Below are 23,700 nucleotides of genomic sequence, written 5' to 3' on the forward strand. Positions count from 1 at the left end.
GCAAATAGAATACTTTCCTACCTTGAATATTATAGGGTACTTGACGATGATCCCACTGGGCTCTTTAGACAATCCCTTACAGAACTCATTGATGTTGGGTACACATCCGGTATTATTATTAAGACAGAGAAACAGTTCCTTTCGACACCACATCCATCCTTGTCCCGTTTCTATTTTTTACCCAAGATCCATAAGTCTGTAGACAACCCCCCAGAAAGACCCATTATATCCGTCATTGATTTGCTCACATTAAATCTCTCAGCATATGTTGACAAATTTCTCCAAAAACATTTCCTACTACTTCCATCATATCTGACCTTATTGATCTTCTAGATTCATTCCAATGGCAAGAGGGGTTTCTATGGGTGACTTTAGATGTATCCTCCCTATATAGCAACATCAAACACAAGATAGACCTCCCATCTATAAAACATTTCCTGGAGACTGATCCTATCATGCCCTCCCTCCAAAAATAATTTATTTTGAGAGCCATCGAATTCCTATTATACCATAACTATTTTATTTTTAACAAGGTTTTCTACATTCAGAACAAAATTTGCCCTCTCATACTCCAACCACTTCATGGGGCATTTTGAAGAGCAACATGGCCTACTATCCCACCCCAACATTAGGTTTTTCCATAGATACATCGATAATATAATTTTTATTTGGGAGGGCAATTCCGACAAACTTCTGTTGTACAGTTCATCGAGAAATTAAACAATAATGATTGGGTACTCTCTTTCAGCCTAGAATACAGCCCTATTGAAGCCATCTTTCTAGATATACATCTCACTTCAACATCCAATAGAATCACTATGAAAACTTATTTCAAGAGAGTCGCCGCCAACAGCTATTTAGACTACACCAGCTGCCACCACTCAAAATGGAAAAGAAACATTTCATATAGTCAGATGAAAAGGATCAGGAGGAATTGCTCTGATAATTCCACTATGAAACAACAACTCCAGACCCTCCAGCATAGGTTTAGAAAGAAAGGCTATCTGAAAAAACTCATTAGTGAGTCTATACAAAGAACCATGAAAGAGAGCCAAAAAGACGCACTAAAACCAAAAGTGGCAGACCCCCAAAAAAATGAAAAGCCTAAAAGACCCCCAATTTAATCTAATCACCAGATATAATGTTTAACATACAGAGATCAGACAGGTATTGAGGAAACACTGGAGGATATTACAAAAAGACCCCATTTTGAAAGATTCAATCACCTACAGAAGAGCACAAAAACATTATCGCACCTTCCTGTCCCAAGAATAAAAAGGATAAAAAATACACACACTCTTCTATGGAGGTGAAGGTTAATGTTAAAAAAGGGGCTTTTAAATGTGGCATTAAAAGATGTAAGTGTTGCGATATGATCACCCATAATAGAAAAGATGTCGACATTCCCTCTACTAAGGAAGTATTCACCTTAAAACATGAAATGAATTGTGGCACTAGGAATGTCATTTATCTGTTACAATGTTCGTGTAATTTACAGAATGTGGGTAGAACAACCTAAACCCTCCGAGAGAGGATGAACGAACATCGCTCCAATATGAACCGTGGAGTACTGATGCATAGTGTCTCCCGGCACTTTTCAGAACACCACGAAAAAAATCCCTCTCACCTGAAAGTGACCCCCCCCTCCTAGAGTGGATCCCACATTCTTATCAACAGTTATCTAGGAAGGAGATGTACTGGATTTACTGGTTAAATACTCTCTCTCCTTTCGGATTAAACAAATCCCTTGAATATGTTAAATACTAGCCACGAATATCTCTTCAGTAGAAATGTCAATTTGACTCTTATTTATTGTCGACATCCTATATTCATTTAATTATATTTATTTATTTGCGCATTTATTTATTTATACATTTGCATGTTTAGGTATACATATGTGCATGTTTATGTACATTTATTCATACTTATACCCTCACTTTAAAATACATTGTATTTATTATGTATTTTTCTATATATGTTTTTCATCTATATATGAAGTTGATATCTTATGTGTATATATTCTTCATATATTTTACGTATTTATTTTGTATATGTTTATATGTATATGCATATATGTCTATTTATCTATACCTGTATTATACACTGCTCAAAAAAATAAAGGGAACACTTAAACAACACAATGTAACTCCAAGTCAATCACACTTCTGTGAAATCAAACTGTCCACTTAGGAAGCAACACTGAGTGACAATCAATTTCACATGCTGTTGTGCAAATGGGATAGACAACAGGTGGAAATTATAGGCAATTAGCAAGACACCCCCAATAAAGGAATGGTTCTGCAGGTGGTGATCACAGACCACTTCTCAGTTCCTATGCTTCCTGGCTGATGTTTTGGTCACCTTTGAATGCTGGCGGTGCTTTCACTCTAGTGGTAGCATGAGACGAAGTCTACAACCCACACAAGTGGCTCAGGTAGTGCAGCTTATCCAGGATGGCACATCAATGCGAGCTGTGGCAAGAAGGTTTGCTACATCAGGAGACGTGGAGGAGGCCGTAGGAGGGCAACAACCCAGCAGCAGGACCGCTACCTCCGCCTTTGTGCAAGAAGGAACAGGAGGAGCACTGCCAGAGCCCTGCAAAATGACCTCCAGTAGGCCACAAATGTGCATGTGTCTGCTCAAACGGTCAGAAACAGACTCCATGAGGGTGATATGAGGGCCCGACGTCCACAGGTGGGGGTTGGGCTTACAGCCCAACACCGTGCAGGACGTTTGGCATTTGCCAGAGAACACCAAGATTGGCAAATTCGCCACTGGCGCCCTGTGCTCTTCACAGATGAAAGCAGGTTCACACTGAGCACATGTGACAGACGTGACAGAGTCTGGAGACGCCGTGGAGAATGTTCTGCTGCCTGCAACATCCTCCAGCAATGCCAGCATGACCGTTTTGGCATTGGGTCAGTAATGGTGTGGTGTGGGGTGGCATTTCTTTGGAGGGCCGCAAAGCCCTCCATGTGCTCGCCAGAGGTAGCCTGACTGCCATTAGGTGCCGAGATGAGTGCCGAGATGAGATCCTCAGACCCCTTGTGAGACCATATGCTGGTGCGGTTGGCCCTGGGTTCCTCCTAATGCAAGACAATGCTAGACCTCATGTGGCTGGAGTGTGTCAGCAGTTCCTGCAAGATGAAGGCATTGATGCTATGGACTGGCCTGCCCATTCCCCAGACCTGTATCCAATTGAGCACATCTGGGACATCATGTCTCGCTCTATCCACCAACGTCACGTTGCACCACAGACTGTCCAGGAGTTGGCAGATGCTTTAGTCCAGGTCTGGGAGGAGATCCCTCAGGAGACCATCCGCCACCTCATCAGGAGCATGCACAGGCGTTGTAGGGAGGTCATACAGGCACGTGGAGGCCACACACACTACTGAGCCTCATTTTGACTTGTTTTAAGGACATTACATCAAAGTTAGATCAGCCTGTAGTGTGTTTTTCCACTTAAATTTTGAGTGTGACTCCAAATCCAGACCTCCATGGGTTAAAAAATGTGATTTCCATTTTTTAATTTTTGTGTGATTTTGTTGTCAGCACATTCAACTATGTAAAAAACAAAGTATTTCAGAAGAATATTTAATTAACTCAGATCTAGGATGTGTTATTTTTGTGTTCCCTTTATTTTTTGGAGCAGTGTATAACACACTGGATTTTATTTGGATATCTATATTTGTGCATCTCTATTTTATATACTTTTTTAAATGTTCTCCAATGGTAATTAATTTCCATCAACCAAGAATCACAAATTTTTTATTCATTTATATGCTTATATTTTCATTTACAAACTTTATAGGGGTTTCAGTGGTGATCAATTTTCTTTAGTCAGGAATTACCCTGTTGCAATACACCTCACTACAGTATTAACAGATCATAATGTAAACTGCTTTTCTCTTCCTCTTTGCACCGGCAACCCGAAACCCTCACCACTCCGAGAGGTGGTGGTAGGCAGGCGCACAGATGCATTCTACCTGTGCGCTCCACATGGGCGGAAGCCGTGCGTCTCACGACTGCGTTCCACCCGACTATACCGGAAGTGTTCCTACTTCCGGTCCTATGGGCACGAACTGGCAAGGATCGCATTGCTATGAGGGTATCCCCCTCACCACGTTCATTATCACTCACCCCACAAAAATATTATAAGCATTACCTTCTTCCATATCTCCAATTATTATAGTCAATGGATACAAGAAAGTAAGAGACATGCGTTCCACTCTGGAACGCATCCACAAAACTGGAAGTGACGTCTTTGAACTCTCCTCCTGTCATTTTTGGCGGGCATCCATGGTATTATAAATATCACTCAATGTATTATTCTTGTTTGTTATATTTTTCAACTATTGTGACTGCTCCTGATGAAGGGGGATGTAATACCCGGAAACGCGTTGGGCCTGCGATACCAATAAAGGATTATACCAGAAATACCAGATGTGGAACTGACGTTCTTCCTAAGACACTATGAGCGATCCAGGCGAGGGAGGTTTGTTTTTGTGGGTGTCTTGAGCTTATCCCACAAAACACCTCCCTAGTGAAGTGAGTCTTTGGATCACAATTTTTATTACAGGGCTTTTATTACAGTGATTTTAACCCCTTCAAGGGGTTATCCGACTTAAAGAAAATATGAGTTAGGGCTGCTTTATACATCATTAAAGATACATTTCTAATGTACTCACTTTATTGATTTTGCGCTGTTTCCACACTGCTGATTTGGGTCATGTGACCCCCCAACGTCATCAACCCTTCTCTGGCACTGATATCTCGTTTACAAGCTTCTCCCTGCTTGAGGTAGTGGCCCAGCTGTGTAAACGAGACATCAGAGCCTTTGGTGCCCGCCCCCTCTCTTCCTGTATCTGGCTGCTGCGATCTCATTAGCATAACAATAGCGCAGTAGGGGTGTCATTACCATACACAAAAGAGTAGGCAAGTCAGGACAGCCAATCAGATGAAAGACCCGCCTGCAATTTACACCGGAGAGTAAAGACATGTGCTTCTGCCTGGGCTCTTAGGTTTCCCAGGAAGAGGAAGGTGGGGGACACTGCATTGTGTATATTGTGTGTATGGAGGGGTGGGGGACACTGCATTGTGTATATTGTGTGTATGGAGGGGTTGGGGACACTGCATTGTGTGTATGGGGTGGGGTGGGGGTCACTGCATTGTGTGTATGGGGTGGGGGAGGGGGACATTGCATTGTGTGTATGGGGGGGAGTGGACACTGCATTGTGTGTATGGGGTGGGGGACACTGCATTGTGTGTATTGGGTGGGGGTGGGGGACCCTGCATCGTGTGTATGGGGTGGGGGTGGGGGACACTGCATTGTGTATGGGGGGAGGAGGGACAGTGACTACATAGTGTATAGTCAACATAGATAAGGCTGTAATATAGCTTAGATAGATATAGGTGTCATATATGACACCTTTTATGTATCTAAGCTATCTGATACCTATATTTATCTAAGCTATATTAGATACACAGAGCTACCACAGAGCTTAGATACACAGAGCTTAGATACACAGAGCTGCCACAGGGCTTAGATATACAAATCTGCCACAGGGCTTAGATACACAGAGCTGCCACAGGGCTTAGATACACAGAGCTGCCACTGGGCTTAAATACACAGAGCTTAGATACATTGATCTGCCATAGAGCTTAGATACATAGAGCTTAGATACACAGAGCTGCCATAGAGCTTAGATACACATAGCTTCCATAGAGCTTAGATACACAGACCTGCCAAAGAGCTTAGATACACAGAGCTGCCTTAGAGCTTAGATACACAGAGCTGCCATAGAGCTTAGATACACAGAGCTGCCATAGAGCTTAGATACATAGAGCCTGTGTTTCTGCAATGTGACAGGATGATCTGTCTGTGTGAGCTAGGAGATGATCATGTGACTGGTTTATGCAAAGTTAGGATATGCAGAGCAGGGTGAGGGGAAGGTCAGATTGTTCATGCCCACAAATATTCATGAGGGAGAGCTCAGGCATTGTTGTTATACGCCCCCTCAGCATGTACTTCAGCATGTAAACACAGCAATAACAGAACCATGAAAAGGTGTAAATATGGGTTTCTTTCTTAAGAAATCAAGCTTAACTAATGCATATGTAAGTCCTGATGAGGTTTTATACGTTTTTTTTTTTTTCATAACTCAGATAACTCCTTTAACCCCTTAAGGACGCAGGGCGTACCGGTACGCCCTATTTCCCGAGTCCTTAAGGACTCAGGGCGTACCGGTACGTCCTAACTTTAAATGCAGATTCCGGCGCCGCGGGGGTTAATGGGAACAGGATGCCGGCTGAAATCATTCAGCCGGCATCCTGTCACAATGCCAGGGGGGGTCAGGTGACCCCCCCCTATCGGCGATCGCCGCAAATCGCAGGTCAATTCAGACCTGCTGTCATGCCCGGCTCTGATGATGTGCGGAGGTCTGTCAGATTGGCAGCACGTGTCTAACCTTTTGTTTGTTTTGGAATCATGCTGGATCCGCCTTCCTTCAGGTGCTCTGGGTGGGGTCATTGGCTTAAATTGCCTTCAATCCCAGAGGGCCGTGCGTGTTATAGCTTTCTGTCTGGCCTTGGATTCAAGGAAGGAAGGATTGTCTGTTCCAGCTCAGATAAGTTTGATTTCTGTTTGTGTTGTTTAACAGTAGACAGGAATCCACGGGTAAGTCGCCATTTTTTGGCGCATATGGTTTTCATCCTCAGTTTGGTACCTTTTCTGGGACTAGTTCCTCTGGGATGCCAGAGGAGGAAAGGTTTTCTTCCACCTTATCCTCTATCTGGCGGAGGATACAAGTGAATTTGGAGACGATGGGTGAGAGATATAAGCGAATGGCTGACAGGAGACGGTCCGGACCTGTGTGTGGGTGATCTGGTGTGGTTGTCCACTAAAAACATTAAATTGAGAGTGCCATCTTGGAAACTGGGTCCAAGATTTATCGGCCCGTACAAAACATCTGCGCTGATCAATCCAGTAGCGTTTCGACTGGATCTTCCGCAGACTTGGAAGATCCATGATGTGTTCCATAGATCTTTATTGAAAAAATATGTGAGACCAGTGGAACCATCGCCATTGCCCCCTCCTCCTGTTCTGGTCGATGGGAATTTAGAGTTCGAGATCTCCAGGATTCTTGACTCTAGAGTTCTTCGGGGTTCCCTTCAGTATCTGGTACACTGGAGGGGATACGGCCCCGAGGAGAGGATGTGGGTTCCGGCACTGGAGGTCAATACCAGCCGACTGGTTAGGGCTTTTCACAGAGCCCACCCGGATAAGGTTGGTCCAGGGTGCCCGGAGGTCACCCGTAGAAGGGGGGGTACTGTCATGCCCGGCTCTGACGGTGTGCGGAGGTCTGTCAGATTGGCAGCACGTGTCTAACCTTTTGTTTGTTTTGGAATCATGCTGGATCCGCCTTCCTTCAGGTGCTCTGGGTGGGGTCATTGGCTTAAATTGCCTTCAATCTCAGAGGGCCGTGCGTGTTATAGCTTTCTGTCTGGCCTTGGATTCAAGGAAGGAAGGATTGTCTGTTCCAGCTCAGATAAGTTTGATTTCTGTTTGTGTTGTTTGCGGTCTAGGCTATTTGTGTGTCTTCTGCCCCTTCTCCTCTCTCACCATCTCAGGGATTCTAGGGTGTTTGCAGTCCAGGCACGTGGACACTTCATTCCTACCATTAAGGTCTGAAAGTGGGCTTAGCAGCATAGGGGAGAGAAGTCAGGGATGTGCTAGGAGGTGACCTGTCCCCAGCATTTAGCCTAAACACTTATGTATTTGGTTGTTTGTGTATCTGAGTTCCTGTCCGCCGTGACACCTGCGGTTTGCTGCGCTTTTTGCCGTTTCTGATCCCCGAGGTCCCTGACCGCGGTGATCAGAAACTTTAGTGTCCCTCAAACATATATTTTACACCCCCCTGTATCCCTGCATGATTTTTTGCCGGCGGGTGGTGCAGGGGGGGGGAGTTGTGGGCGGTGGGGGCGGTGCGGGAGGCTGGGCGGTGCGGCAGGCGGGATCGCGATCCCCCGCCCGCCTCCCCTTGAAAATTCATTGGCGTCTAGTGGTTATACCAGGGTGTCAGCACATTGCTGACACCCTGGTATAAACGGCTGACATCTGTGCAGATGTCAGCCGTTTAACCCTTTCCATACCGCGGTCCGTACAAACCGCCTTTGCAGCCCCCCGATGGAGAGGAGAGAGAGCCCCCAGACAGCCCCCAGACAGCCCCCAGACAGCCCCCGACAGCCCCGTCCTTACCCTTCCCCGTCTGCGAAGTTCTAACCAGTACTGAGCAGACTGGGAAGGTTCCCATGGCAACAGGATGCCGTCTCAGGCATCCTGCTGTCCATGGTGCTGAACAGATCTGTGCTAAAAGGCATAGATCTGTTCAGACAAAGTGTAAAATACAGTACAGTGCAATATATATTGTACTGTACTGTATTATACAGACATCAGACCCACTGGATCTTCAAGAACCAAGTGGGTCTGGGTAAAAAAAAAAGTGAAAAAAAGTAAAAAAAGTAAATTTCAAAAAACACATTTATCACTGATTAAAAATGAAAAAAATAAAATTCCCTACACAAGTTTGGTATCGCCGCGTCTGGAACGACCTGATCTATAAAACGGTCATGTTACTTCCTCCGCACGGTGAACGCCATAAAAAAAAAAAAAAAAAACTATTAGGAAATTGAAATTTTGCCCACCTTACTTCCCAAAAAAGGTAATAAGAGTGATCAAAAAAGTCGCATGTACGCCAAAATAATACCAATCAAACCGTCATCTCATCCTGCAAAAATCATACCCTACCCAAGATAATCGCCCAAAAACTGAAAAAAATATGGCTCTCAGACTGTGGAAACACTAAAACATGATTTTTTTTGTTTAAAAAATGAAATCATTGTGTAAAACTTAAATAAAAAAAATTAAAAAAGCATACATATTAGGTATCGCCGCATTCGTATTGACTGGCTCTATAAAAATATCACATGACCTAACCCCTCAGGTGACCAACGTAAAAAAAACGGTGTAAAAAAAGCCATTTTTTGTCATCTTACGTCACAAAAAGTGTAATGGCAAGCGATCAAAAAGTCATATGCACCCCAAAATAGTGCCAGTAAAACCGTCATCTCATCCTACAAAAAATTAGACCCTACTTAAGATAATCGCCCAAAAACTGAAAAAACTATGGCTCTTAGACTATGGAGACACTAAAACATTTTTTTTGTTTTAAAAATGAAATCATTGTGTAAAACTTACATAAATAAAAAAAATTGTATACATATTAGGTATCGCCGCTTCTGTGACAACCTGCTCTATAAAATGACCACATGATCTAACCTGTCAGATGAATGTTGTAAATAACAAAAAAAAGTGCCAAAAAATCTTTTTCTTGTTACCTTGCCGCACAAAAAAGTGTAATATAGAGCAACCAAAAATCATATGTACCCTAAACTAGTACCAACAAAACTGCCACCCTAACCCGTAGTTTCTAAAATGGGGTCACTTTTTTGGAGTTTCTACTCTGGGGGTGCATCAGGGGGGCTTCAAATGGGACATGGTGTCAAAAAAACCAGTCCAGCAAAATCTGCCTTCCAAAAACAGTATGGCATTCCTTTCCTTCTGCACCCTGCCGCGTGCCCGTACAGCGGTTTACGATCACATATGGGGTGTTTCTGTAAACTACAGTATCAGGGCCATAAATAATGAGTTTTGTTTGGCTGTTAACCCTTGCTTTGTAATTGGAAAAAAAAATATTAAAATGGAAAATCTGCCAAAAAAGTGAAATTTTGAAATTGGATCTCTATTTTCCATAAAATCTTGTGCAACACCTAAAAGGTTAACAAAGTTTGTAAAATCAGTTTTTAATACCTTGAGGGGTGTAGTTTCTTAGATGGTCACTTTTATGGAGTTTCTACTCTAGGGGTGCATCAGGGGGGCTTTAAATGGGACATGGTGTCAAAAAACCAGTCCAGCAAAATCTGGCTTCCAAAAACCATACGGCGCACCTTTCCCTCTACGCCCTACTGTGTGCCCGGACAGCAGTTTACGGCCACATATGGGGTGTTTCTGTAAATGGCAGAGTCAGGGCAATAAAGATACAGTCTTGTTTGGCTCTTAACCCTTGCTTTGTTACTGGAAAAAAATGGGTTAAAATGGAAAATTAGGCAAAAAAATGAAATTCTCAAATTTCATCCCCATTTGCCAATAACTCTTGTGCAACACCTAAAGGGTTAACGAAGTTTGTAAAATCTGTTTTGAATACCTTGAGGGGTGTAGTTTATAGAATGGGGTCATTTTTGGGCGGTTTCTATTATGTAAGCCTCGCAAAGTGACTTCAGACCTGTAGTGGTCCCTAAAAATTGGGTTTTTGTAAATTTCAGAAAAATTTCAAGATTTGCTTCTAAACTTCTAAGCCTTGTAACATCCCCAAAAAATAAAATATCATTCCCAAAATGCTGCAAACATGAAGTAGACATATGGGGAATGTAAAGTCATCACAATTTTTGGGGGTATTACTATGTATTACAGAAGTAGAGAAACTGAAACTTTGAAATTTGCTAATTTTTCTAAATTTTTGGTAAATATGGTATTTTTTTATGCAAAAAAATGTAACTTTTTTGACCCAATTTTAGCAGTGTCATGAAGTACAATATGTGACGAAAAAACAATCTCAGAACGGCCTGGGTAAGTCAAAGCGTTTTAAAGTTATCAGCACTTAAAGTGACACTGGTCAGATTTGCAAAAAATGGCCAAACCCTTAAGGTGAAATAGGGCTGAGTCCTTAAGGGGTTAAGGACTCGGCCCTATTTCACCTTACGGCCATTTTTTGCAAATCTGACAAGTGTCACTTTAAGTGCTGATAACTTTAAAACGCTTTGACTTATCAAGGCCATTCTGAGATAGTTTTTTCGTCACATATTGTACTTCATAAAACTGGGAAAATGAAGTAAAAAAAATTCATTTTTATTTATTAAAAAAATACCAAATTTACCAAAAATTTGTAAAAAATTGCAAATTTCCAAGTTTCAATTTCTCTACTTATATAATACATAGTAATACCTCCAAAAATAGTTATTACTTTTCATTACCCATATGTCTACTTCATGTTTGGATCATTTTGGGAATGATATTTTATTTTTTTGGGGATGTTACAAGGCTTAGAAGTTTAGAAGCAAATCTTGAAATTTTTCTGAACTTTTCAAAAACCCAATTTCTAGGGACCAGTTCAGGTCTGAAGTCACTTTGCGAGGCTTACATAATAGAAACCACCCAAAAAATGACCCCATTATATAAACTACACCCCTCAAGGTATTCAAAACTGATTTTACAAACTTTGGGTCACGGGACCCACGGGACCCTCCGCGTATTTAGCCTAGGTGCCTGCTCAACGATTTGAGCAGGCACCAGGTTCCGATCACCGCCCGCCGAACTATACATGACGTAACGGTACGTCATGGGGCCTTAAGGACTCGGGGACCATGCCGTACCGGTACGTCATGGTTCCCTAAGGGGTTAATACTGTCAATATTTCATTGGATTTTAGGTGGTAACTTCTCTTTGTACACCTGTATTCACTTACCAATTAATGCACTTTTATTGTATAATATATTTACCTCGTACTGTATTTTGGATACAATATTGATGCGCTCTGCCGCTGATGAGTAAGACACATTTGCACATGTATTTTGACTTTTTATATGCACTATTTACACTTCAATTGTATATTTTGTTGTTAATTGATTATATTGTGATGTAATAGGGGTTGGACTATATATACCCCACTTTGCACTGTGTTCATTGCTTGAAAAAGGCTCTTGTATGAGCTGAAACGTTGCCATCCACATGGGTAAATAAACACCACTATTTTTACTTGGAGTGCTGTCCGTCTTTCATCCCTATATATATATATATATATATATACACATATAGATCCTTGTTTATTTCTGTTCCCACCTGTCCTTCACGGATTATCAATATTGTACACTCTATTTGGTTTGCGCCTACATCGTGTTTTTTTTCTTTTTGTTTTTTTCTTTATCTTTTTCTTCCCTGAATTGTAATCTGTGTTCCATGCCAGTTTCCTTCCTGCTGGAGACTTGCACTGGTGTTTAAACTTGCATAGGTGTCTCTCTCTCCACCTATGAAGCAGCACATACACCCCCTCTGTCTCACCAGCCTACTGTATTTAAAGGCGCTTCCTACCACAGGAAGATGCCTGAGAAACCTCATGGTTTTAGCTTGTCTCCAAGTTCTAAAGTGTCTCTCTTGTCTGCTTTGCTGTGTACCGGACCTTGCTTATTAAACTCCTGGACTTTGCCTGTTTGCCGCTTGCCCCTGACCTCGGATATTGTTTATGGACTTTGTTTACCACCTCTGACCTCGGACTTCGCTTACTGACGTCGATTGATTGCCGCCTATCCAGACCCGGAGCCTCCTGGCCACGCAAGTCCCCTCGGTGCTTGCACCGTGTACTCTGACCCCCTGGTCAGCTGCCACTGACTCGGGGACTGCTCTGGAGTAGCCCCTGGCAACTACACTAATGGCCCAAGCCTTTCCTTACCATCAGAGGATCTAGTGAAGACCAGGTATTGGCTTAGTTACGCCCCTCCAGAGTATACAAAGTCAGTGGCGCAGTGGGTCCACACTCGCTTGCATAACAGCCACATTAACCTCCTCTAGCAGCTTAATAAAAAACTGCCACACCGCCGAGTAGGTGATTTTCCCCCAAACAGTCCAAACTGACTGACTGCTACCGCGGCTGCCTCCGTGTACCCCTGCACCACTACTTTCCGGGCAGGTAGGCTGCTGTGAAGAAGGTAATCTACCACGGGCATGTTTAGCTCCTGACCTCCCACTGCTGCCACCCTGCTGACTCCCAGCCATGCCTCACGGGCAGGCTGCCACCCTCTTCTCCTGATGATGATGATGATGAAGCCCCTTCTGCACCCGGCTCCCAAGTGCGTTTGGCTTCATCATCATCGAGTAGTGTCTGCACGTTACTGATGTCTTCCTCAGCGGTCTCTGGGTCAGGAGCCTGATCGCTCGCAACACCACCTCCCATGCCACTCTCCTAATCACTACTTGCCCTCCTAGCGGAGGAAGCGGCGGATGTCTCCTCCAGATCTTGGCTGGGCAGTAGCTGCTGACTGTCCTCTAGTAGCTCGTCCTCGCTGTATAGTGGAGCTGAGCCCACAGCATACATAACTTCTCTGGCTGCGGGAACAGAAAAGGACAGAGGCAGGTTGAGGACAGGGGAGGGCACAGGGCCTTCTCCCGGGCCATGCCAACTTAAGGTTGTGTCTGATGAACCCACCGAAAGTGTTGGCTGGGGGTGTCTGATGTCACTTGGGATGAAGTGGATGACCGAGTTAGCCAATCAAGAACTGCTGGGTTGCTGGTCAAGACACGCTCGCTAGATGACACTGGGAGCCTTAGGCCTCTTGCTGCGACTCCTGCTGCCACGCCCCCTTACTCTGCTGCGACCTCTGCCTGCGCCCGAAACATTAAGGCCTCTTCCCCTCCTCTGTACATGGCCTGGCACTTCTCTGTCTAACATACTTTTAGCTGAACTAAATAAATTAAAGCAAATTAAAACACCCCTAAAAGCGACAAATATACTGGTCAGCTGCCACTGACTCGGGGACTGCTCTGGAGTAGCCCCTGGCAACTACCCTAATGGCCCAAGCCTATCCTTACCATCAGAGGATCTAGTGAAGACCAGGTATTGGCTTAGTTACGCCCCTCCAGAGTATACAAAGTTAGTGGCGCAGTGGGTCCACACTCGCTTGCATAACAGCCATATTAACCTCCTCTAGCAGCTTAATAAAAAAACTGCCACACCGCCGAGTAGGTGATTTTCCCCCAAACAGTCCAAACTGACTGACTGCTACCGCCGCTGCCTCCGTGAACCACTGCACCACTACTTCCCGGGCAGATAGGCTGCTGTGAAGAAGGTAATCTACCACGGGCATGTTTAGCTCCTGACCTCCCACTGCTGCCACCCTGCTGACTCCCAGCCATGCCTCACGGGCAGGCTGCCACCCTCTTCTCCTGATGATGATGATGAAGCCCCTTCTGCACCCGGCTCCCAAGTGCGTTTGGCTTCATCATCATCGAGTAGTGTCTGCACGTTACTGATGTCTTCCTCAGCGGTCTCTGGGTCAGGAGCCTGATCGCTCGCAACACCACCTCCCATGCCACTCTCCTAATCACTACTTGCCCTCCTAGCGGAGGAAGCGGCGGATGTCTCCTCCAGATATTGGCTGGGCAGTAGCTGCTGACTGTCCTCTAGTAGCTGCTGCCACGCCCCCTTACTCTGCTGCGAGCTCTGCCTGCGCCCAAAACATTAAGGCCTCTTCCCCTCCTCTGTACATGGCCTGGCACTTCTCTGTCTAACATACTTTTAGCTGAACTAAATAAATTAAAGCAAATTAAAACACCCCTAAAAGCGACAAATATATCTTTCTTCCTGTACTAAAATAGGCCACTAAACGCTTTTGCCACAAATAACTGCAACAGTGAAGTGCGTATATATTTTTCTTTCTGTACTGAAATAGGCCAGTAAATGCTTTCAACACATATAACTGCAGAAGTGAACTGAGAATATACTATTATTTTTGTACTAAAATAGGCCACTGAAAGCTTTTAGCAGAAATAAATGCACCAGTAAAGTGCGTATATATTTTTCTTTCTATACTGAAATAACTGCAGAAGTGAAATGCATATATATTTTTCCTTTTTTGTACTGAAATAGGCCACTAAACTCTTTCACACAAAAATGCAACAGTGAAGTGCGTATATTTTTTTCCTTTTTGTACTAAAATAGGACACTGAACCCTTTCAACAAATATAACTACAGAAGTGAAATGCGTATATATTTTTCCTTTTTGTACTGAAATAGGCCACTAAACTCTTTCACACAAAAATGCAACAGTGAAGTGCGTATATTTTTTTCCTTTTTGTACTAAAATAGGACACTGAACCCTTTCAACAAATATAACTACAGAAGTGAAATGCGTATATATTTTTCCTTTTTGTACTGAAATAGGCCACTAAACTCTTTCACAAATAAATACACCGGTGAAGTGCGTATATTTTTTTCCTTTTTGTACTGAAATAGGCCACTAAACTCTTTCAACACAAATAACTACAGAAGTGAAATGCGTATATAATTTTCTTTTTCCACAGATATAAGCCACTAAAGGTTTTTCAGTATAGCACTTGCACCCGAATTACAAGAACAAATTGCTAGAATGCCAGAGCTGTATAATGGCTATTTGGATCCCCAAATAATGTTTCCCTGCACTTGTAAATCATTTTTTTTTTCACAATAAGGTTTTTCTAGCACTGTCCCTAGAGCTTTCTGATGTCTCTACCTGCACTAAGATACTGTGAAATTATTCCTCCCTATACTTTTCCTGCACTTTTTTTTTTTAAACATATCAGTTTTTCGAATTGCTGTCCTTAGCGCCTTCTCACATCTGTCCCTGAACTCAGAATTCTGGAAAATGTCTGACTCTAAGATGGCAGTGATATTTATAGGGCTGTGACATCACAGGGCTGGCTGGCTGCCGATTGGCTGCATGCATGGCATTATGGGTCAGCCCGCCTTCCCACAGTTCCTTGCCCCATGTCCTCACACGTGTAGCAACTATTGTAGCCAACATTTTAGGAAAAATTGTGATTCATTACCACGAAGCGCAAGGAAATTCGCATTCGTTGCAAATAGAATTTTTCCTGAAATTCAAATTGAATTTCACTTCATCAGCTTTGATTCGCTCATCTCTAGTTATTATGCGAAGTCTCGTGAGACTTCGCAAAGTAATAACTTCGGGTCATCGGAGCCAATACATTCTAATACTGTACGGAGCGCTCGCTTTGTACAGTATTGAAATGAAGTTTTAAGCGAATCGACTTCCGATGTTTCATCCGAAGTCGATTCGCTCATCCCTATTTACGACCACATATGGGGTGTTTCTGTAAACTACAGAATCAGTGTAATAAATATTGATTTTTGTTTGGCTGTTAACCCTTGCTTTGTTACTGGAAAAAAATGGATTAAAATGGAAAATCTGCCAAAAAAGTGAAATTCTGAAATGTAATCTACATTTTCCTTTAATTCTTGTAGAACACCTAAAGGGTTAAATAAGTTTGAAAAATCTGTTTTGAATACCTTGAGGGGTGTAGTTTCTAAAATGGTGCCATTTATGGGTAGTTTCTATTATGTAAGCCCTACAAAGTGACTTCAGACCTAAACTGGTACTTAAAAATTGAGTTTTCAAAATTTTCGGAAGAATGTTAAGATTTGCTTCTAAACTTCTAAGCCTTCTAATGTCCCAAAAAAAGAAAATGTAATTTACAAAGTGATCCAAACATAAAGTAGGCATATGGGAAATGTAAAAGTAATAACTATTTTAGGAGGTATCTGTTTTAAAAGCAGATAAATAGAGATTTCAAAATTGCTAATTTTTCCACATTTTTGGTAAATTTTGTATTTTTTTGAAAATAAAAATGAAACATTTTGACTCAAACTTACCACTGTCATGAAGTACATTATGTGATGAGAAAACAATCTCAGAATGGCTTGGATAAGTAAAAGCGTTTTAAAGTTATCACCCACATAAAATGACACATTTCAGGTTTGCAGAAAATGGCCTGGTCCTTAAGGTGAAAAATGGCAGGGTCCTGAAGGGGTCAAAGGACTTTTGACAGCAGGACAAATGCAACATTCAGGATTGTCAAAATGACATAAACCTTAACAGAACCCATTAATAGCCAATAGTGTCCATAGGTGACCATTTTAAATTCATTTTATGACATTAATGTCATAATACTAGTGTGAACAGAGTGTAAAAGAAATGCATGAAAAAACATACAATCAGGGATCTGAGCAGAACAATCAGGCTTTTGTAACACGGGTGTCGCGTGTGAGGGCCAGACAAGATGCGGGTGCGTTGACCGTGAGAAAAATTTGCATGTTTGGTACCGAGACCCGAACCCAGACTTCTTCACAGAAGTTCGGGTTTGGCATCGGTGTTGTGTAGATTTTATCATATTCCGGGAGGGGGACCTGATCTTTATTATTTTCCCTTATAACATGGTTATAAGGGAAAATAATATCATTCTTAATACAGAATGCTAAATAAATTAGGGATCGAGGGGTTAAAAAAAAGTTTAAGATTAAAAATTAAACTCACCTTAATTCTTCTTCCTTGAGGACCTGGGAGAAAAAGGACATTTGGGGACACATGTGATGAGCGCAGTGATGTCACCAAAGGTCCTTTTCCTCCCAGGTCCTCAAAGAAGAAGAATTAAGACGAGCCGGGCTTCGCAAACAAGTGGATAACGTGAGATTAATTTTTAGTTTTATTTTTTAACCCCTCCATCCCTAATTTACTTAGCATTCTGTATTAAGAATGCAATTATTTTCCCTTATGACCATGTTATTTGGGAAAATAATAAAGATCAGGTCCCCATCCCGATCATCACTTAGCAACCATGCGTGAAAAATTGCACCGTATCCGCACTTGCTTGCGGATGTTTGCGATTTTCACGCAGCCCCATTCACTTCTTTGGGACCTGCGTTGCATGAAAAACGCACAATATAGAGCATGCAGCGATTTTCACGCAACGCACAAGTGATGCATGAAAATCACCGCTCATGTGCACAGTCCCACTGAAGTGAATAGGTCCGGATTCAGTGCTGGTGCAATGCGTTCACCTCACACAAAAAATCTGCTGTTTTCCCAGTAAGCCGGTTTTTATTTTTATGCTTGATCACTCCATCTCATTGGGAGAAAGCAGTCTGCAAAATAAGTATGCCTCCATTCATCTGTTTGGAAAACCAGACAAGCTAAGGCTGGGGGTTCACATCACTTGTTTCATTTTCCATTCTTCTGATCTGGCAGAAGAGCAGAAAAAAAAAAAACCACAAGAACAAAACCGATCCTGTATTTTAGGCATCTATTATGCACGTCTGCGTGCATTTTAACAATTTCTGTCTGAAATTCGTCCTGCATGCAGGACTTTTTTCCATCTGAAATAACAAAACTTGCACAACAGATGCCTAAAATACAGGATCCGTTTTTTTTGCTCTTCGGACGGATCAGTAGAACGGAAAACGAAACGTGATATGAACCTGGCCTAAGCTCTTTATTTTCTGACTGAGCAGGCCTGCTATTTCTAGTGCCAAATTCCTGCCAGGCTGTTCATTTCAGGAACTTGATATCTGTTTCTCTTTTTTTTCTTATATGTTTCTAAGGTTAGAATTCCTTTGAATGAACTGTTGCGACATGCTGCAGCTCCTTTAGTTGCTTTATACATGAAAACAGATGCGATAGCAACAGTAAACTTTAAATCACATTTAACAGCTTACACAAAGCGGTAATGGCCCATAGTTCTACTTCTGGCAATTAGGTACCAAATCAGGTGATTGCTTCAATTAATGAGTATGTTGTCAAGTAACACCATTTAATACGCATTACACATGCCTCCTTTGCACATTACGAGCAGATGGTTCCAAATTATACAGACAATCTCCGTTATGCATCTTTTTCCACTAAAACCTGGCCAGTACGGAAAGCTATTTTGAAGAAAATATGTTATTCTAAAAGGTCACTTTGCTTCTGAATTCTCTGTCCTTATTTTGTAGCATGTAAGAGTTTTACAGAACTGCTTAGGTGCAGCTATGGATATTTATGTCAGCCAGTTCTCAGCAGCGGCAGCTCTTTTATATTTAATTCATACATTATTATAGATGATATGCTTATCTTGGTTTGGCAAGGAGGCAAGGAAACAAAGAAGACAGAGAGAAGAATTTTAAAAGGTCAATCAGGAAATATACACAGATGGCTAAGAGGCCATATTTACTTTGTTCTGAAGCAGATATTTGCTAAAGTTCTAGCCTTCATAATGTCGGTATGTACTATTGATACAAATTGCCCAGTTTCTTTTCAAAAACATTTAAAGAAAAGAGATATTAGCAATTACTGAAAAAACAATAAAAAAATGATTAACCCCTTTCTGACGCAGTTGTTTTTTTTTTTTTTTTTTTTTTAGTCCAGGCCTTTCCGGACGGAGCTGTTAGTTTTACACTCACATAGCCATAGGAGTGCTTGTTTGTTATATTTTAATATGCACCATGTTACATTGCATATGATGTAGTGGGAAGATGGTAAAAAATCTCAAATGAGGTGGAATTGAAAAAAAATATACAATTCCACTATTGATGCCGGAGTATAGAACACACAGAAAATGATAAATGAGACGAGCCTGCAAGCCCATCCCCTTCCCCTATTTTAAACCTGGCATGAACAGGGGAAAGTCGCAGAATGCTGCGCAAATAACCCTTTCGCAGCAATCTACACAAGAAATACGCCAAAAATTTGCAAATTTCTGTTAGCAAATGACTCCCTTAGTTTTTGACTATTTAAGAGAATAATCAAAGGAAAAACATACAGTACATCAGTGATCCCCAACTTGTGGCTTTCAAGCTCCTTGTGACATGTGAGCCTCTGCTGTGTTACTTGCCGCTGTCTGCTAGATCAGTACATTTCTGGCAGCTCTAATAGACTGCCCACACAGTATTTTGTAGTACAGAAGAAGAATGCTTATGTGACAGGAGACCTATAAAAAAGCTATAATGATGCTGGGACTGTTTCTTCCTTTAGCATGAGATGTCATCCACACTGCAGCCTTCCCCATACATCGGGCTATCCCGGTACATTCACCGTGTATTGAAGAGAGGGAAGGTCACAAGTACTTTGTGGAGGAAGGATGGGTTAGGAGTTGAGGAGCCATTCTTATGTTTAAAAGGGGTGACCATTTTACAGAATCATGTCAAATGTGTTACAAACATGAACATATCTTTAATAGGAGTTTAGCATTTATAGAAGTAGAGCGTTTCTCTCTTATGCCCAGTCACCCAAAAGAAGAAAAAAAAAAATCACAAAATAAATCCTACAAGACCTCAGAGAGTAATTCACAAATTTTCAGGGCTAATTGGACTACATTTCATTTGGGTAGAATTGGCAGATAGTGTTGATCGAGCACCGTAGTGCTCGGGTCGAACACATTGGGTATAATGGAAGTCAATGGAAGAACCCGAGCATTAAACCAGGTACCCCCTGCTCTTAAAAGGGGAGGGTGCCTGGTTCATAGCAAAATGTCAGAAATTGATGGAATCAACACCACAATGGTTCTGGAACAGCATGGGGAGGATGTCTGGATGCATCTTGTAAAATCACTGCAAAAAATGCACCAAAATGATACGTAACTGACAATACTAGCTAATTCCTCAAGCCGATGTTAAAAGCTGAGAACTTTGCCAATATCTTCCAGTCAGGAACATATCGGAGCCCCTCATGCACCACGTCACGGTGTCTCAGCAAGCATGGGGTCCTACCACTCAACTGCCCGTGGTGTGTGAACAGGGTCTGAACAGTGCTAGAAACCAACTCACAGCCAGGCTCTCACATGCCCCCATAGTGGTATCACCACTGCTCTGTGAGGTACTGTACTGTATGCATTTTTGCTGGGTATTGCCGTTATCTGCAGACCACATACAGAGGAATTGCTCCCCCAGTTATAGACACGCTACAGTGCCTGGGTTTGGTAACATTTCCACCCGTTTTTGTCTTTATGTGTATGGAATGTGCCACTTTAATTTGTTGGTAACATTCTTTGCACCTGGTAGCTTCTGTGTCACATGGTCTGTTGTGGGTGCGGCTCACAGCTTTATCCTACCTCACAGTGCATTGTTGATACCACTATGGAGGCATGTGAGAGCCTGGCTGTGAGTTGGTTTCTAGCACTGTTCAGAAACTGTTCACACACCACGGGCAGTTGAGTGGTAGGACCCCATGCGTGCTGAGGCACCGTGATGTGGTTCTCAGCTTTTAACATCGGCTTGAGGAATTAGCTAGTATTTTCAGTTGCATATCATTTTGGTGAATTTTTTGCAGTGATTTGTGTATATATATATTTTTTCATCTGCACAACGTATCATTTTGTGTAAGATGTCCTTGTTGTGCATGCGGTCCACCCCGGCATCCTCCATTGTACGCATTTTTTGCTGGGGATTGCCGTTATCTGCGAACCGCATACAGAGGATTTGCTCCCCCGGTTATAGATACGCTACAGTGTCTGGGTTTGGTAGCATTTTTACCCTTTTATTTGGATGCATCTTGTACTCGCATGTCACTGCTGGGAATGATGTTGTCCGAATAGTACGCCACTTTTACAGACTGACAATAATACACACAAAACCAAAGGGAAAAAAAAAACTATTTTAGAGGAAAAATTGATAGGAAACATTCTTTCCTGTATATTTATTTGTATATAAAGTGCAAGTGCTGCCAAAAATGCTGCTTGTGACCCTCAAAAACATTTGGAGCAAGGGCATTCTGATCTGACCCTCTAAAACATTATGGGTGAGGGCCTGCTGCCGCTTTGGATACTCTAGATAACCTGGGGATGATCGCATGTCCCCATGATGTCGATCCATTCAGATGTATGCACTAACAATTTTTGATGTTATTTTCAGCCCAAACCATGTAGACCATGGGTAACAGGGGAATAATGTTTTGATTCCGGAGAGGCTACCACATCCAAGCAAAGCAGCATGTGCGCAAATTACCTATTAGGTATAATTAGATGAGGGCCTGCAGGTGAGCTGACCCTGTAAAAGATTTTAGGTGTGGGCCTGCAGGTGAGCTGACCCTGTAAAAGATTTTAGGTGCGGGCCTGCAGGTGAGCTGACACTGTAAAAAATTATATGCGAGGGCCTGCTGTTGAGCTGACCCTGTAAAAGATTTTAGGTTTGGGCCTGCTGGGGAGCTGACCCTGTAAAAGATTTGAGGTGCGGGCCTGCTGGTGAGCTGACCCTCTAAAACAATATATGCGAGGGCCTTCAGGCGAGCTGACCCTGTAAAACATTAAATGCGAGAAGAATGAGCCCTAACACTACGTAACTATAACAAGTTATGGGGTCAGAATATGCCGAAGAATTTTATATTTATTTCCATTTCTCTACATTTGGATTTTTTTTCCTAGCTTCCCACATCTTCTGCAGTATTTAATCGTGCCATTAGAAAATGGAAAATCACTCTGTCAGGAAGGGGTTAATTGTTGACTTTTTTTGTTGCTATCTTATTTATGACTCTGTACATTAACCCCCTGATTGTAAAGCTTTTTTTTTTTTTTACGTACATTTTATCAGCAATTTCTTTCCCTAGAGAAGTATATGGGAAAAGCCTGAAAAAAAAGACATAAAATGCAGCACAAATCAGAAAAATGCTACTAAAGAATTAATAAAAAAAAAAAATTATTCCAGTAGACATACAACTAACATTTGGAGGTGGGGTTTATAAAAAAAAAATTCACAAAAAAAAAGTTGGCAAACACCAGAGAGCAGTTTGTATTAAACCAGCCTTACGCCGGGTTCACATGACTGTTTTGTTTTCCATTTTTCTGATCCGGCAGATCCGGCAGATAAACAGAAAAAAAACCAAAAAAAAACAGATCCTTTATTTTGAGCATCAATAGTCCGGTATTTTAAACAGGAGAAAATGTCTTCCGTGGAGGACATTTCCTCTAGTCTAAAATAACAGATCTCTGACGGAACTGACAAATATGGATGCAAAATGAGCACAATGGATGCTCCTAATAAAGGATCCATTTTTTTTTCTGTTCTGACAGATCAGAAGAGCAAAAAACAAAACGGTGATGTGAACCCTTGTCAAGAAGAGAGAGACAAAAAAAAAAACAGGATCCAGTAAAAAAAAATTGATCCTGTTGCATCCGTTTAAGCCATTTCCGCCTGAGATCCGTTTTTTTTTATAAGGAAACCAAACCACTGCATGCAGGACTTTTTTTCCCCATCTAAAAAAACGAATGTAAATGCACCCTTAGGGTACTTTCACACTTGCGGCAGAGGAACTGCATGCTGGATTTGGCAATCCGGACGCAAACGGATGGCATTTGTCAGACGAATGAGGATCTGCCTGACAAATTCATTGAAATACCCGATCTATCTCTCCGGTGTTATCCGAAAAAACAGATCCGGTATTTATTTTTTTCACAGATTTTAAGGTCTGCGCTTGAGCAGACCGGAATAACCGATCTGTTTTGCCAGAACACTTGGGGCTAGATCCGGCATTAATGCATTTCAATGGAAATTAATGCCGGACCTGGCATTCCGGCAAGTGTTCAGGATTTTTAGCCAGAGAGAAAATTGCAGCATGCTGTGGTATTTTCTCCGGCCAAATACTGAACAGAATGCTCTACATTCAAAATGCATTAGGATAAAACTGATCAGTTTTTTCCGGTATTGAGCCCCTAAGACGGAACTTAATGTCGGAAAAGAAAAACGCTAGTGTGAAAGTACCCTTAGTAGTACTTAAAAAATGTTGCATCTAGTGAATACACAGGCACATATATACACACACACACACACACACACACACATACATTATATATATGATATATGAAGCTGAGTGTATGTATGTGCATGTGTGTGTATGTACAGTATGCCTACTAAAGGAATCCACACCGTCGCATTTACAATCACTAAATTTGGCACACAGGTACTGTACCGTACATCAGGTGTCCGGGAAGGTTTTGGACCGGGTCTCAGCTCTTTATGACGTACCGTACCATTCCAGAGATATTTCCAAAAAATTACCTGCATTAGCCAATAGAAG

Source organism: Bufo bufo, chromosome 2 (assembly GCF_905171765.1).
Source record: "Bufo bufo chromosome 2, aBufBuf1.1, whole genome shotgun sequence".
Taxonomy (NCBI): Eukaryota; Metazoa; Chordata; class Amphibia; order Anura; family Bufonidae; genus Bufo; species Bufo bufo.